General features: G+C 34.9%; 1 pseudogene; it reads right to left on the bottom strand.

The window, feature by feature from the left end:
- Positions 1–2,863: 2,863 nt before the first annotated feature.
- On the bottom strand, positions 2,864–4,725 carry LOC124985637 (14-3-3 protein epsilon-like; annotated as a pseudogene).
- Positions 4,726–14,385: the final 9,660 nt, after the last annotated feature.

Below are 14,385 nucleotides of genomic sequence, written 5' to 3'. Positions count from 1 at the left end.
GTATATATACAAAATGGAACATTATGCAACCATAAAGAAGAATGAAATGATAGCATTTACTGGTAAATAGATAGAACTGGAGAATATCATACTAAGTGAAATAAGCCAGTCCCCAAAAACCAAAGGCCAAATTTTCTCTCTGATTTATGAATGCTAACCCACACAAAGAGAGGGTGGGGAGGGAAAAATAGCATTCCATTGGATTAGACAAAGGGAAATGAAGGGAGGGGAACAGAAAAAAGAGTAGAATTGATCAAACATAACTTTCCTATCCTTACATGTGAATGCATTGCCTGGGTAACTCCCCATCCTTTACAACCATAAGAATAGGACCCAAATTAGAATAAGTAATATTCCATGTATGCATGACATGTTAAAATACACTACACTCTCATGTCATGTATATCTTTTTTTTTCATAACAAAGACTCTAATTATATTATTTCTAAGAAAAAATACTTTCAAGGTACATTCAAAAGTCACTCAAATAGAAACTGATATAATACAAGTCTTATAAAACAAAATACTTTGAACATTCCTTTCAATTGTACTGTAATAGGATTCGACTCTTCTAGCCTGTTCTTTTTTTTTAATTGTAAACAAATGGGATACATATTGTTACTCTGTTTGTACATGGAGTAAAGGCATACCATTTGTGTAATCATAAATTTACATAGGGTAATGTTGGTTGATTCATTCTGTTATTTTTTCTCTTCCCCCCACCCCTCCCACCACTCTTTTCCTTCTATACAGTCCTTCCTTCCCCATTCTTGCCCCCCCTCCCTAACCCTAAGTCTAACCCTAAAACTAACCCCTCCCACACCCCATTATGTGTCATCATCCACTTATCAGTGAGATCATTCTTCCTTTGGTTTTTTGAGATTGGCTTATCTCACTTAGCATGATATTCTCCAATTTCATCCATTTGCCTGCAAATGCCATAATTTTATCATTCTATATTTATATCATTCTTATTCCATTGTATATATATGCCACAGTTTCTTTATCCATTCATCAACTGAAGGGCATCTAGGTTGGTTCCACAATTTGGCTATGGTGAATTGAGCAGCAATGAACATTGATGTGGCTGTATCTATGTAGTATGCTGATTGTAAGTCCTTTGAGTATAGGCCAAGGAGTGGGATAGCTGGGTCAAATGGTGGTTCCATTCCAAGTTTTCTAAGGAATCTCCATAATGCTTTCCAGAGTGTCTGCACTAATTTGCAACCCCACCAGCAATTAAGAACAAATACAAAAAAGAATAATCTAGTAGAGTTGAAAATACTCATACTATAATTCTGAGTTTGATTTTTGTCAACAAAGAATCTAATTATAGATATATATGTGTATTTATATATATATTTAATGTTGCTTATTGGGAAATGGAACAGAAGCCACTTGCTATTTTTGGCTTATTATCCTTAAATATAGACATTGATAGGATTGGGATATTTCAGAATTATTACTGTAAAACAAAGGCAGGAGCTTGTTAAATATAGGGAGAGAAAAGACAGGCAGCCTGCATTTATGAAAAATTTAGTTTGAGGCATTTGGAATGCTTTATGTTATACAGTTATACTTGTGATTTGTTGTTTGTTTTTACCTGTCTTTCAACATGGAATAGAAATGTCTCTGTTTTTTTCTCTTTCGAGCATGCACATGAGGTTGTATAGATTCCACCAAATATTGGCTTCTTGTGCCCTTGTTTATCTGAAATATCTACAATCTGTTGATTCCACTGCTTCATCTGGAATAGACTGGGTTAGTTCTAAGATTCAATGATAATAATGCTCTCTCTGAAAGGAGACAGAAGCTGTTGTATTACTCTAAGAGAATCAGCAGAAAGGAGAAACCTGTGGGTTACATGCCAACGGGTGAGTTTACTTAATTCCCCTACATCTTGGAAAAAAGACAATGAGGAAAGTGTGGCTCCCTGGAGTGGTTCACTTTTTTTGTTTTTAAATTTAGGTTTGTTTTATTTACGTTTAATGTTAATTCCATGCTGTGTTTCAGTAAGAACAATACAGATTCTGTATCTGTGACTCCAGTCAAATATCTAGTAGTACAAATTAGCTTCAAGTTACACATACTGAATGAAAGAGGTTGAGTGAGTGAAGGAGGGTAGGGGAGGCAGAGGGAAAGGGGAAGGAGAAGACACAAAGAATTGAACACGCATGCAGTCTTCTCCATACCACCTTCAATGCTAACGTGCTTCAGAGGGAGAGTAAAAGTAGGCAAGAATGAGCACCCATGGATTATTGAACTGTTACCAGCACCATGCTTTTCAGCAACATTTCAGTGAGTTTGAAACACTTTTTATGGCAAAACCATAAAAATCCTCCCCCAAAACAACCTTTTAACCACCTCAAGCTAACACCCAATTAAGTTTAAGCATTGGTATAAAATTCAAACAATTAGAAAAAGTAAAAAAAAATGATACCACATATGCCTCTGAAGTGCGATCAGTTTCTCAGATGCATCACCTAGAAGTCTAATGGCTTTCAAATGAAATTTCCATTTCTAATGGTGATCTTGCCACTTCTGGCACGGAGACAATACAGTAATGCTGAAAAAGCCTCTATGCAGTCCTGTTAGTGTCTTAAAGAACCTAAAAGCTGGGACCAGTAAATCCACAGAAATTCACTCTTGCCTTTAAGAATTTTTGAAAACTGTTTAAAAAGAAAAGAAAAGAAAAAAAAAAAAAAAAAAAAAGAAAAACAAAAGGGGGGGGGGGTTGGAAACAGGGCAGGAACCTAAATTCTGAGACCAAATGTAAAAGTCAGATTTGGTGGTTCTCAGTGACAATGGGGAACTTCCAAGGGGTGGGACAGGGAGGAGTGGGATGGTCAGTGATGGTTTCTCTTGTTGGCTTTTATGTCTCACTGATTTTCATCTTCCTCATCCTCCAGTGCTTCTTTATTCTGCTCTTCACCATCACCCTGCATGTCTGAAATCCTTAGTGTCAGGTTATCACATAACAACTGCATGATAAGTGTAGAGTCCTTATAGCTTTCTTCACTCAGTGTATCCAGTTCTGCAACTGCATCATCAAAAGCTGCTTTTGCCAATCTGCAGGCACGGTCAGGGGAATTAAGAATTTCATAGTAGAATACGGAAAAATTGAGAGCAAGACCTAAACTAATGGGGTGCGTTAGTGGAAGTTCTGTCATTGGAATATCACTAGCAGCTTTATAAGCCACTAGGCTGTTCTATGCAGCCTCCTTCCTGTCATTTCCTGTGGCAAATTCAGCCAGATACCTGTGGTAGTCCCCTTTCATTTTATAATAGAAAACCTTGGACTCGCCAGTGTTAGCTGCTGGAATGAGGTGTTTGTCTAGTACATCCAGAATGTCACCACAGATTAACTTTAGCTCGGTCTCAACCATTTGCCAATATTCCCGAATCATTTTTAGTTTGTCTTCTCCTCCCTTGTTTTCTTCTTTCTGTTCAATGCTGCTGATTATTCTCCAGGAAACTCTTCTAGCTCCAATCACATTTTTATATGCAACAGATGGGAGGTTTCTTTCTTCAACTGTCAACTGCACATCCATTCCTGCTACTTTCTTCATTGATTCCGCTATTTCTTCGTATCGCTCAGCCTGATTGGCTGGCCAACTTCACCTGATACACCAGATCCTCCTGATCATCCACAGCGGCAGCGGCTCCGGAAGGGTCTGCGCAATGGATGCAAGCGGATAGCGTCTTGGACTCTCAGCCTCTTGCTCCGCGACTGGGCAGTGAAAACAGCGGCCAAGTGGTTCACTTTTAAAAGTAGATGTAATTAAGGAAGTGAAGATAGTGACAAATCTATTTGTTAGGTAAGTAGTTTAATCTAGAGGTTAACGGAAGAGACTTGGTGCTCATTCTGTTATAAAGAATATTAGGAGCTACTGAACAAAATAGACTTGCATTTCATTTTCACTTATTTCTCTTAAAATAAAAATACTTATATTTAAATAGATTTATGCAAGATTTTTTAAAAAATAGTATAGTATTCAAATGCTGTTTCTACTCATTTTTTATCACACCTGAAAAGTTTTCTCTGACACTAACTTCATAAAATATTACATTCTGAATTTTGAGGTATAGTATTTTATTTCCTTTGCAATTAGTTTTATTTTAAGGAATTTTTTTTCTCTTTTAGATTTTGTTCTTCTGAGATATAATGATTTTTTCATATGGTTTAGGTACTGCTATGCAACAGGGGAATTGTTATTTTACATGTTAGATTGCAGTCATTTATAGAATTATTTTGATATTTGGGCATCTGTACTTACTGCAAGAAATACATGTGGTATTTATATATGTGTGTATACATTATATATATATATGTGTGTGTATATATATATAATGATTCACCCAATGATTTATAAGTTCTGGTAGGAACAAATGAAAGAAGGAACAAGGTAAGATCCAAGAGGGAAATGAATTTTAGCATCACTGCCAGGATTGTTTTAAATTGACTATTTAATAATTTACAATGTTGTGACCATGGTTTCTGTTCTCTGTTTTTTTCTTATTCCCTTAATAATTCTTTTTCTTTTCCAAACTGTGTTACTATTTTCTCAGTTTGTTCCCTCTGTTTGCCATTGCAAATGGAGAATTGATTAATTAGCATGCCACTTTGAATTCTTCAGGGAAAAACTGATACTTATCTATCTAATAAATGAAAGGAGAGCTACTGACTTTCATAGTAAGAATTATTCCGTTCTTTCTCCAGTCCCATTATGCAGGGTGAAATGCTGATTTGATCTTTGGTCAATTGTGTTTTTCATGATCTCTTCACTTCACCATCTTTTCTTCTTCTAATGTTTCATTGATTCAACAAATATTTTAAGCACCACTTACATGGCCAGGAATGCCCCTCATTTCCAGCAGAGAAAGTTAAGGGAAAAAAAAACCCTTAATAAAAGCCTGCTCTTGCTTTTAATACACTTAAACCGTGCTCTTCACACCATGGGTCATTTCCTGTTGGTAAATCTTGAAATCAATTTAAGCATATGATCAGTTGTTTTAAAACTATGAAATAGAATGGAGTCAATTTTAAAAATCTGAGAACATTACTCAAATAAATTTATTTCATGAAATTCATTGATTAGGCTGTATACATACAAGTGTGCTACCGTGAGTGTGTGTATGCATGCACTTTGGGTCATGCTAAAATATACATGTCTGACTGTCCAAAAATTTTGGAAGAGATGCCACTGGAGTTTTGCCACCCATAAATGGCCTCCTTTACCTTCCCCTCTCCTTTTTTCCCTTTCAAGTTACTCACCTTGGCTTTTCCTTCTTTTCTCTGTCCTCTCACTCCTCAGCTTTCCTATTTTCCTATCTTCTTCTTTTCTTGGTTGCTTACTCTATCTCCCTCCATCTTTCACCATCCTACCATTTTCTGAATATTGATTCTTTTTTCACCTCCATAACTAACAAAATCAACTGTCCCTGAAGGAATGTATTATGGAACCAAGAGACCTACACTGATAATGTCAGTCTTTGTACTGTCATCTAGTGGTAGCATTTTAGTACAGAGTAAACTGAATGTATTCGACACTACAATGTATCTTCTGCAGGATTTTTCCTGGGCTTTCTCAGATAGTTACAGGTTGTTAGGGATGCAGTGACTATGCCTCCTTTTAGAAAAACTCAAACAGAAATTCGAAATGTAATTTATCTCCTTTGGTTTTAGAGCTCTAGGATGTGACCTACATTTTTAAAGACTATTTTTAATTTAGTCCAGAAATAAATGTATAGCTTCTACCCATTCATCACACTTCCTATCCTATACATTCTTGCATTGACTTTTTAATAATTTACAAGTCCACATAGTCTAGTAAAAATAAAATGATACTTCCTGTGTGTATGTGCACAGGTTCTTTTAAACTTTGGATTATGTTTGTTGTCTGAATGTAAGCATATATTTGCCAACTTGTATGTTGTAAATAAGTTTTCCTGAGAACTGAACCCACTAAGCAAGGAAATCAGTGTCCTGGAATGTCGTAGAAAATAAATTGAAGAGTTTTGTCTTGGGACAGCAAGAATGTAAGGGGGTGTGTCAACATCGAGAATTGGAAATAGCCCTTCAAGAATTCACAGTGGAACTGCCTTTTCAATAACTAAGGAACCTAGCAGGTCAGTGGAAACAGAGAAAAACAAGAAAGGTCATTTGTCATGTGCTTCACACTCTCCTGAGACTGAGAGTTAAAATAAGCTCCTCTGTTGACAAGAACTCTGGTGGTTTGAATGATGTTTTAGATTACTATAAACCCTCATTCCTATGAGACAGTAGGTTGGGAGCATCCCAGCATTCTTAAAAAATTTGAGCTTCATGAAAGTACTACTTAAGCTTCATGCACCCCTCTTCCCCATTGTTCTGAGTGAATGACATTGCTAAATGCTCAGTTTATTGAATGAAAAGATAGACAAAAAACGGAGTGAATGAGTGTAATCTGCTGTACCTACAGTATTCTGTACAATATATTTAGGAATACTGTGGAAACTATTGATCTGCAGTCCTAAAGTCCCAAACTAAAAGGAAACCATCCCTTGCATTGTAAAAATAGAAGGTGCCAGATCATAAAGCCAACAAGTTTTCTACTATCCCTTTACCCCAGTCTCTAGACATTCCACCAGATATGTCCCATGTCACAACCATGTGCCCATGGCTTACCATGGTGACTGACACTCTACCTTAATCCATTAGGAAGAAAGGAAGACCTTTCTTTTTTTCTGTTGAAAGTCCTGGTTCAGTGCAAACATTTCTGGGAAATGATACCAAATTGTAAGGCAATCACCTCTCCCAGCCCCCTCCTCTCTTCTCATTGCCTCACTGCTTTATCCAGTGTCTGGTACAGCAACACTCATGATGCTTGCAGAATGAGTGGGGACCAAGCCCAGAGCCACTACTGCTTTGTGTCAGTGAGCCCTCTGTAGTTCTCCGATGGCATTGAGTATATATTGTTTCTGCTGTTTCCCCTGTGTGTTTTATTCCCTAGTCCTTAATATTAAAGAATAATGTTTGGTGGTACATCATAGATGTTTGATATGAGTTAGGTTTTAGTAGTTTCTGATGTTGATCCCCTGCGAGTGGGAAATATTCTTATGACTTCCAGATAGTCTTAATGAAAAGATAGGGCTGAATGAAAAATATAGTTAGTCCTTATTTATTCTTTTACACCCAGGTAAATTATTTTACCCATGAACATAGGATAAATAATGGCTCTGATTGAACCCAGGCAATTAAGAGAGTCCATGAAGTTTCTTATATAATAATAACACCAATTTCATTTCCCAGGCAGGTGAAACAAATTATGCCTTGTACCTCGCCGAAGTTAACGGTGTCAGAATCATGGTATCATAAAATCTGAAAATGGTGGAGTATAGATAATCCCACTACCAATCGTAATAAAAATTACCCCTCCATACTCTATATTCTCTCCAATAAGTTCATAGACCATGTCTCTTGTACATAAAGTTTCATGAAATAAATTGACTAGTTCTCCTGTCCTTATCTGATAGCAAGCTATTTTGATTTAAAAACTGATGATGGTGTAGTCAGGTTTTGATGTTTGCAGTACATGTTAAAAACATAAATTTCTTTTAATAAACCTTGAGTAGAAGGAAAATTCTACATTTATTTGCATGATGCCTTTAAATATCTCTTTGTGATGAAGAATAAATGATGCATTTATCATCATGGACCCATTTGTTGCATAGATAAAACAAAGATTTGGTTTATCCCCTCAGATCTCCAATCACAAAGGTGTAACATGGAAATTCAAGCACAAATTTAAAGTAGCTTTGTGTGAATTGTTTCAAATCTTTCTTTGTTTAGAAGGAGTTGTTAATGTCTTTTTTTCCCAAATTTTTATTAGTGTTTTATAGTTGTACATAATGATGGGATTTGTTGTTACATACATGCACACAATATGAGGAATTGTTAATTTGATTGTGTTATTGTCTTTTCTGGGCTAAATCGCAGGGTTCCCTTATTATCTGTGGTGTAACCTTTGTCAAAATGAATGTTTTAAATTAGGTCTCTATAAACACAGGGACCTTTTAACCAGAGAAAACCTTTTAGAGACCTGGCTCATAAATCCTCAAAGAACATGAACTAGACACTAAAAAGGTGGTATATTATAATAAAGACAGAATAGGTTGCATTTGAGGTTAAAGTTGAAGAAAATGGGCTTTAATACTTAGAGCAGATAGGAATATTCCACACCACTGTTCAGGAAAAGAGTGAAAAGTGAGGGCTGGGGCTGTAGCTCAGTGGTAGAGCACTTGTTGCTCACATATGAGGCACTGGGTTCCATCCTCAGCACTCCATAAAAATAAATAAATCAAATAAAGGTACTATGTCCATCTATTTCTAAAAAATTTAAAAAAAACATTTAAAAAGAATATAAAAAATTTAAAAATTTGAAAAGCGAATGATGTGAGCACAGCATGGCAGGTGCATAAAGAATAAAGAATGGTAGAGTTTTCTTGCAATGTTGACTGTGATGTATTTGCACACACATCTATTGCCCATGATATAAAACATACCGTGTGTGAGTCACTCACATTTACTTTTCTTTATTGAAAATGACCTGAGGTTCACACCGTTTCAGGCTTTCTTTTTTTCTTTTTTTAACTCTTAGCTTATATTTAATGCTTACATTTTTTGTCAATATGATTTCCTAGTTGTGCATATACAGAAAATAGCAAATAAAATTGACAAAGGAAAAGATAAATGAAAGGATTATTTCTCAATCTTTTTATGACTTCCATCCCATAAAATGGTTTTTCAATGGAATTTTATATGTTCCAGTAGCCACAAAATATTGATGGTACTTCACTTTCCGTAGCGTCCCTTCCTTAAAAAAAAAAAAAAAAATAGATCTACTGATTCTGTATTGCCTATCAATAGATGTTTGGTACCTAATTCTCACGGATTAAATCCCTGACCAAATTAATAAAATTCCCTTTATCTGTGAGAACAACAAGAGCAAAAAGTGGCATCCAACAAAGACAACAGGATTATTATTAAAAGAAGAACTTAAGTAATCTTAGCAAGGTCTTTCTGGATGGGAGCATATAGGCTTACACAGATTTTTAGTCCTTGGAGAAAATACCTTCTTACAGCATAATAATTGCTTTTGAAATAGTGACCAATAGTAATGAAAGAAAGGCTAAATTATTGTCAGTCTGTTTGAAAAAGGCAACAAATTATATAATAAATCTTATAAAGATTTTTATTAAAAATCATTCAAGTAATAGCCTCTATTGAATGCCTCTATTTATTCAAACTTTGTGTAGGTCATTTTGAAGCCTTGCACTAACCATCATACAGACATTATTGCCAGTCTTTTATAGGTAAAAATAAAAATGGAGACTTATGAATATCTTCTGTGCTTTAAAGGTACAGCTTGAAAGAGGTAGAGTTTCAAATGAAATAAATATCTAAAAATACTTTGAAGACATTTTGCCATAGTTAGACTTGATGCTTAAACCTTATGAGTTAACTATCTGTAGAACAGGTCAATCTTAATATTCCAACTTCATATTTCCTTTAATTAGCTAGCACTGTATGTTTAAATCTTTTTTTTTTTAATCAGGGTTTGAATTTATTTTATATGAGATCTATACATGTAAAATCAAGTGTGTGTGTGTGTGCGTGTGTGTGTGTGTGTTAATTGCCTGAAGATAATTTTATGTTTTGACATTGACTTTTATGTAATATGGTATCATGTATTTCCATTTCTCCAGCGTCTTGCAGCATAAGAAACAGCCTCAAACTGTAGGTTAATATTTCTAGTTGTAGGAAAATTTTGTCAAATTGTGGTTCACTGAGTTTCAGAGACCAACATCATTTTTAGACATATCAATGTCATTTTTAGACATATCTGGTCCCTGCCTGGAGCTCTTTTGAGTGGGAAATTGGTTAGAAAGAGGCATACAACATAGACATGTCTGTTCTATCTCACTTCATTCTTTGATGGCCAGTTGTGATCATCTTTAATGTTAGTCACCAAAATAGGGCCCTGATACTAAAAGTACACTGCCTTTTAGTAATCAGCTGGTGTTAACTGTATAATTTTGTGTGATCTGATATGAATGGAAGTTTACAACTTTTTCCATTTACAAAGCTAAGTAAACCACTGATGGTTATGAACTATTTTTCAGAGTTGTGCTCTGTATATAATTATGATAAACATTGAGAATGCAGTCATACTTAAAAACAGCAAGATGATGCTATCACACAGTGACTCTATTTGTTAAGATGTAATATTTATTCCATATCTTTTCCAGAAAAGATAAAAGCAATATCAGCCTCATTATTACTGTTCAGTGAATAATTTAACTATTTTTTATGTGATTGCAGTGAGAAAGTGGAGAGAGCTCCACTTACCAGGGACAAAATATAAACTCTAAAGGCAAACTGCCAATGACCTGCCAGTTTCAGACATACCTTAACTGCCTACAGGGAACACCCAGTTTATCCATTCACGTGGATTAATGTACCAATTTGGTTAGTGCTGTCATAATCCAATCATTTCACCTCTAAACTTTTTGTATTATCCCACACATAAGCTTTTAGAGTCACCTCATAGATAAACCATGACAGTGCTTGAAGTAGAAATTGGCAATATACCCTTTTTAAGCATATGTCTATAAATGTAAATACATACACATAGAGACATATGTGTGGACACATAAATATACATTTGTGTAAAATGACAGCATCTTTAGAAATGGTGTCCTCTATAAACTAAAAGAAGTTAGTTTACTTATTAATATAAACTCTTGAATTTTATTCCTTATGTTGTACCAATAAAATGAGAAAGGTTTTCTGTGTTATTTCAAATAATGTAACACTTATAGTACCAATTTAATTTCTGTGTTGCTCTCTGATTCATTTATCAAAACAAAAAAAATTTGAATTGACAGATTCAAAAATAAGAATTTAAAAAAAACTTTAATTCCATTTTTAACCTTTTGTCTTACCGACTTCATTTCTTTCCATTACCTTATTTATTTCATTTATGCACATTCCTTATTTAACCATGCATACAGTATACAGAAAGTGCCTATGTTAAGCTCACCATCAAATAGATAAAGCAGACTGAGCAAAACAAAAACATAGGCAAGTCCTGTGATACAGAGAAGTATGGACCCCCAGAGGTGGCAACAGAAAGAAGCAGTGAACTAGGTATTTTGGGGAGTGTGGTTAAGACTGTATGAGAAGGCTGTGTCTCAGAGGAAAGTTATCACTTACATTGTCCAGGTTGACATGAATAAGGAAGGATAGTTCAAAAAAATGCATAGTCTTAGAAAGTGTAACACATACTGGTAGAGAGGGAGGTACATTTTACAAGTAGGTAGGTTGATATTTTTCAAATAAAAGATACAGGAGGTCAGAATGAGGCACAAAGAAGTTCATAGATGCAGTTATCAAGGGCATTGTGTGGCTCACTGTAGGGAGACACAGAAGGTTGGAAGTACATGGAGTTAACATAGTAACACTGAAGTCTGTGGGTGAAGAGATGTGTGTAATGGAAATAGAAGCAAAGAGACAAGTGAAGCCAGGTGAGAATTCTGCAGGGACTGGGCAGAGGTGGACATATGACAGAACTTATTGGCCAATTAGATTTCAAGGATGAAGGAAAAGATGTATTGAGCATACTTCCCAGTTTCTCCTATTATAAACTGGAACATGTTAAAGTTCACTGGAAAAAATGTTTTAATCAAAAGATTATATTGTGAATTTGACTGAAAAATAAACACTGAACGCAAAAGGTCACAGAGGAAAAAAGAAGAGACATGAATTGAAGTGTTCCAGAATATATCTAAAAATATACCTCTATAAGATGTAAAGATGAGAATGTAATATTCAGGCAAATGTCTGGAAACTTGAAGAAATTAAGAGAGATCATGAATCTCAGAGTGTAGAGCAACTAAGTAAAAATAAATCCACATGTACACACAGAGTGGTGAAATAAGCGAGCATGTGTCATAAGGAAAATTTCAAAAGATATTTGCAAAGGAATTTAAGGAAAACTGTCAGCAGTAACAAATATTAGAAAGCATTGGAATAGTCTCTTCAGAAGACTGAGGGATCCTAGAATTCTGTCCTCAGCTAAAGTACAATTCAATTAACAACAAAATAAAATTTGTTTTCAGACATATATTGACTGAGAGTTTACTGGTCACACAAATTTTCTAAAAGGAACAATAAAGGATATGCTTTAGACAGAAGAAAAAGAACTCCAAAGGAAAGGAGAGTTTAGAATTGGTTTTAAAAGTATATAGATAAACATCTGCATAAAGATAAATTTTAATTAACTTTTAACAATAAACCATGCACCAACCTTGTAGACTGTGGTAACTGGGGAGGTGGGAATGTTATCGCATGCTAACTCTTCTGTTTGGGAGGATTGTAGATAACTTTGAGTGACTTCAGAGTTTAGAAAAAAAAAAAGTTTAAGTCTGGCAATTTAAGCATTATAATATGGGGAAATGGCATATCCATACAACAAGGGGAATATAAGTTGATTCAACTACTATGAAGAGCAATTGGCATTATCTAGTGAAACTGATGATATGTACACTCCATAATATTCAGGTACATATTTGGAAGCAACTTGCTTCAGCATTTTTAACAATGAATATTTTCAGCATCTTAACTTTCAATCACTTACAAGAACAGATAAACAATAGTGGTCCATTTAGAAAACAGAATACAAAGCAATGTTTAAAATTGAAAAGTACGAATAAACATCAAATGCCATTCTATGTGAAAACATAGAATACAGTATTGTTGTATACAGTTTTTAAATATAAACATAGGTAATATTCACATCACACACAGGAATAAGGAGGTATACCACAGGTTATTATAAAAGACTAGAACAAAATAGGAATTAAAACAGTCTTTCACTGATGTTTTGCTTTTTAGATGTTTTGAAGGAAATAATGTAAAATATTACAATTATTTTAATCTTCCAAAATAATATTGTCATATATTCACATATATATATGAATTTTTAAAATATTTTAATTTAAGTGATGTCAAGCATATGTGGATGTGTATATATGTATATAAGCATATGATCAGAAACACTTAAATAAAAAATTACTTGACAAAGAAAAACTGTGTAAATAATTTAACTCAAAATTTCTGGCAAATTAATGAGAACTTAAGTACTGGATTCTATGTTGAATGACTCTTCATATTTTATTTTTTATATCAAGGATAGTTAGATGTGAAAGGCAATAGGTAGAAATAGTTTTCAGGATTGGGATTCTCCTTTCAGGAAAGAGAAAATGAATAAAAATACTGAAGAATTGATTTGACCCTGACAGTGTATTTAATTGATCATCTAAATGGATAGACACCCAGGAAGTCTTGCTGCTCTTACTACCAGGTAAACTAGGATAGAGTGTAATGAGACACCCAGGCTCTCACGTGACATCATGGCCTCAGGAACAGCATGTGTTCAGTGCGGAACTAACTTGGCAGCTTTGGTCAAGAAAACCAGCAAGATGATGTTCAGAATAGATATATTATTAGAGCAGTATACATCTTAAAAGTTATGTAAACATAAATGTCACCTTTTTTACCAGTAAAATTTTTATTTCTATATGAAAATAAAACAGTGACAAAATTTTGTGCTTGTTTAACAACTAAATATACCAAGCACAGGCAACACAGGAAGTACCAGACATTTGCCTGGAAAAGACTTCATCCTTTCTCAGAGCCCAAATCTTCTTCAGAAAAGTCTTATATGTAATCAGCACGGTGATAAATGCCTGTAATCCCAGCAGCTTGGGAGGCTTAGGCAGGGGCATTGTGAGTTCAAACCCAGCCTTAGCAATTTAGTGAGGCCCTAAGCAACAGACAAGACCCATCTCTAAATTAAATGTAAAAAAAGGACTGGGGATGTGGTTCAGTGGTAAAGTTTCCCTACATTCAATCCCTGGTACCAAAAAAGAAAAGGAAAAAGAAAGTCTCACAAAACCAAGATGGACTTCCATAAAGAAGTAGCACAAAGTTAGGAGAGCAAAAACTAGTGTGCACTTCCAGTCTTAATGTCCTTCCCAGCATGATTCAGAATGTATAACATCAGTTTACTTAAAGCACATATTTACCGGGTCTATCTCTAAGCAGAATAGGGGCTTTAACTTTAACATAGTATACCCAGGGCCTCACAGATATAACACCTAACATAGCTGCTTTTCACTTGTAGCACTTATATTTTCTTAAGGTGGGTAAAAGTTAGAATCGCATCCATGGAAGTCAGTTTGCAAATGAGCTTCCCCAGTTACAAGACTCAACTCAGCAGCCCTTTGTGTTCTCTGCCTGTGGTCCACACAGTAATTCTTGCAAAACGCTGGGGAAAAAGGC

The sequence above is a fragment of the Sciurus carolinensis genome, chromosome 5 (assembly GCF_902686445.1).
Source record: "Sciurus carolinensis chromosome 5, mSciCar1.2, whole genome shotgun sequence".
Classification (NCBI taxonomy): domain Eukaryota; kingdom Metazoa; phylum Chordata; class Mammalia; order Rodentia; family Sciuridae; genus Sciurus; species Sciurus carolinensis.
The sequence above is the reverse complement of the archived record's forward strand: the minus strand, read 5'-3'. Positions and strand labels throughout refer to the sequence as shown.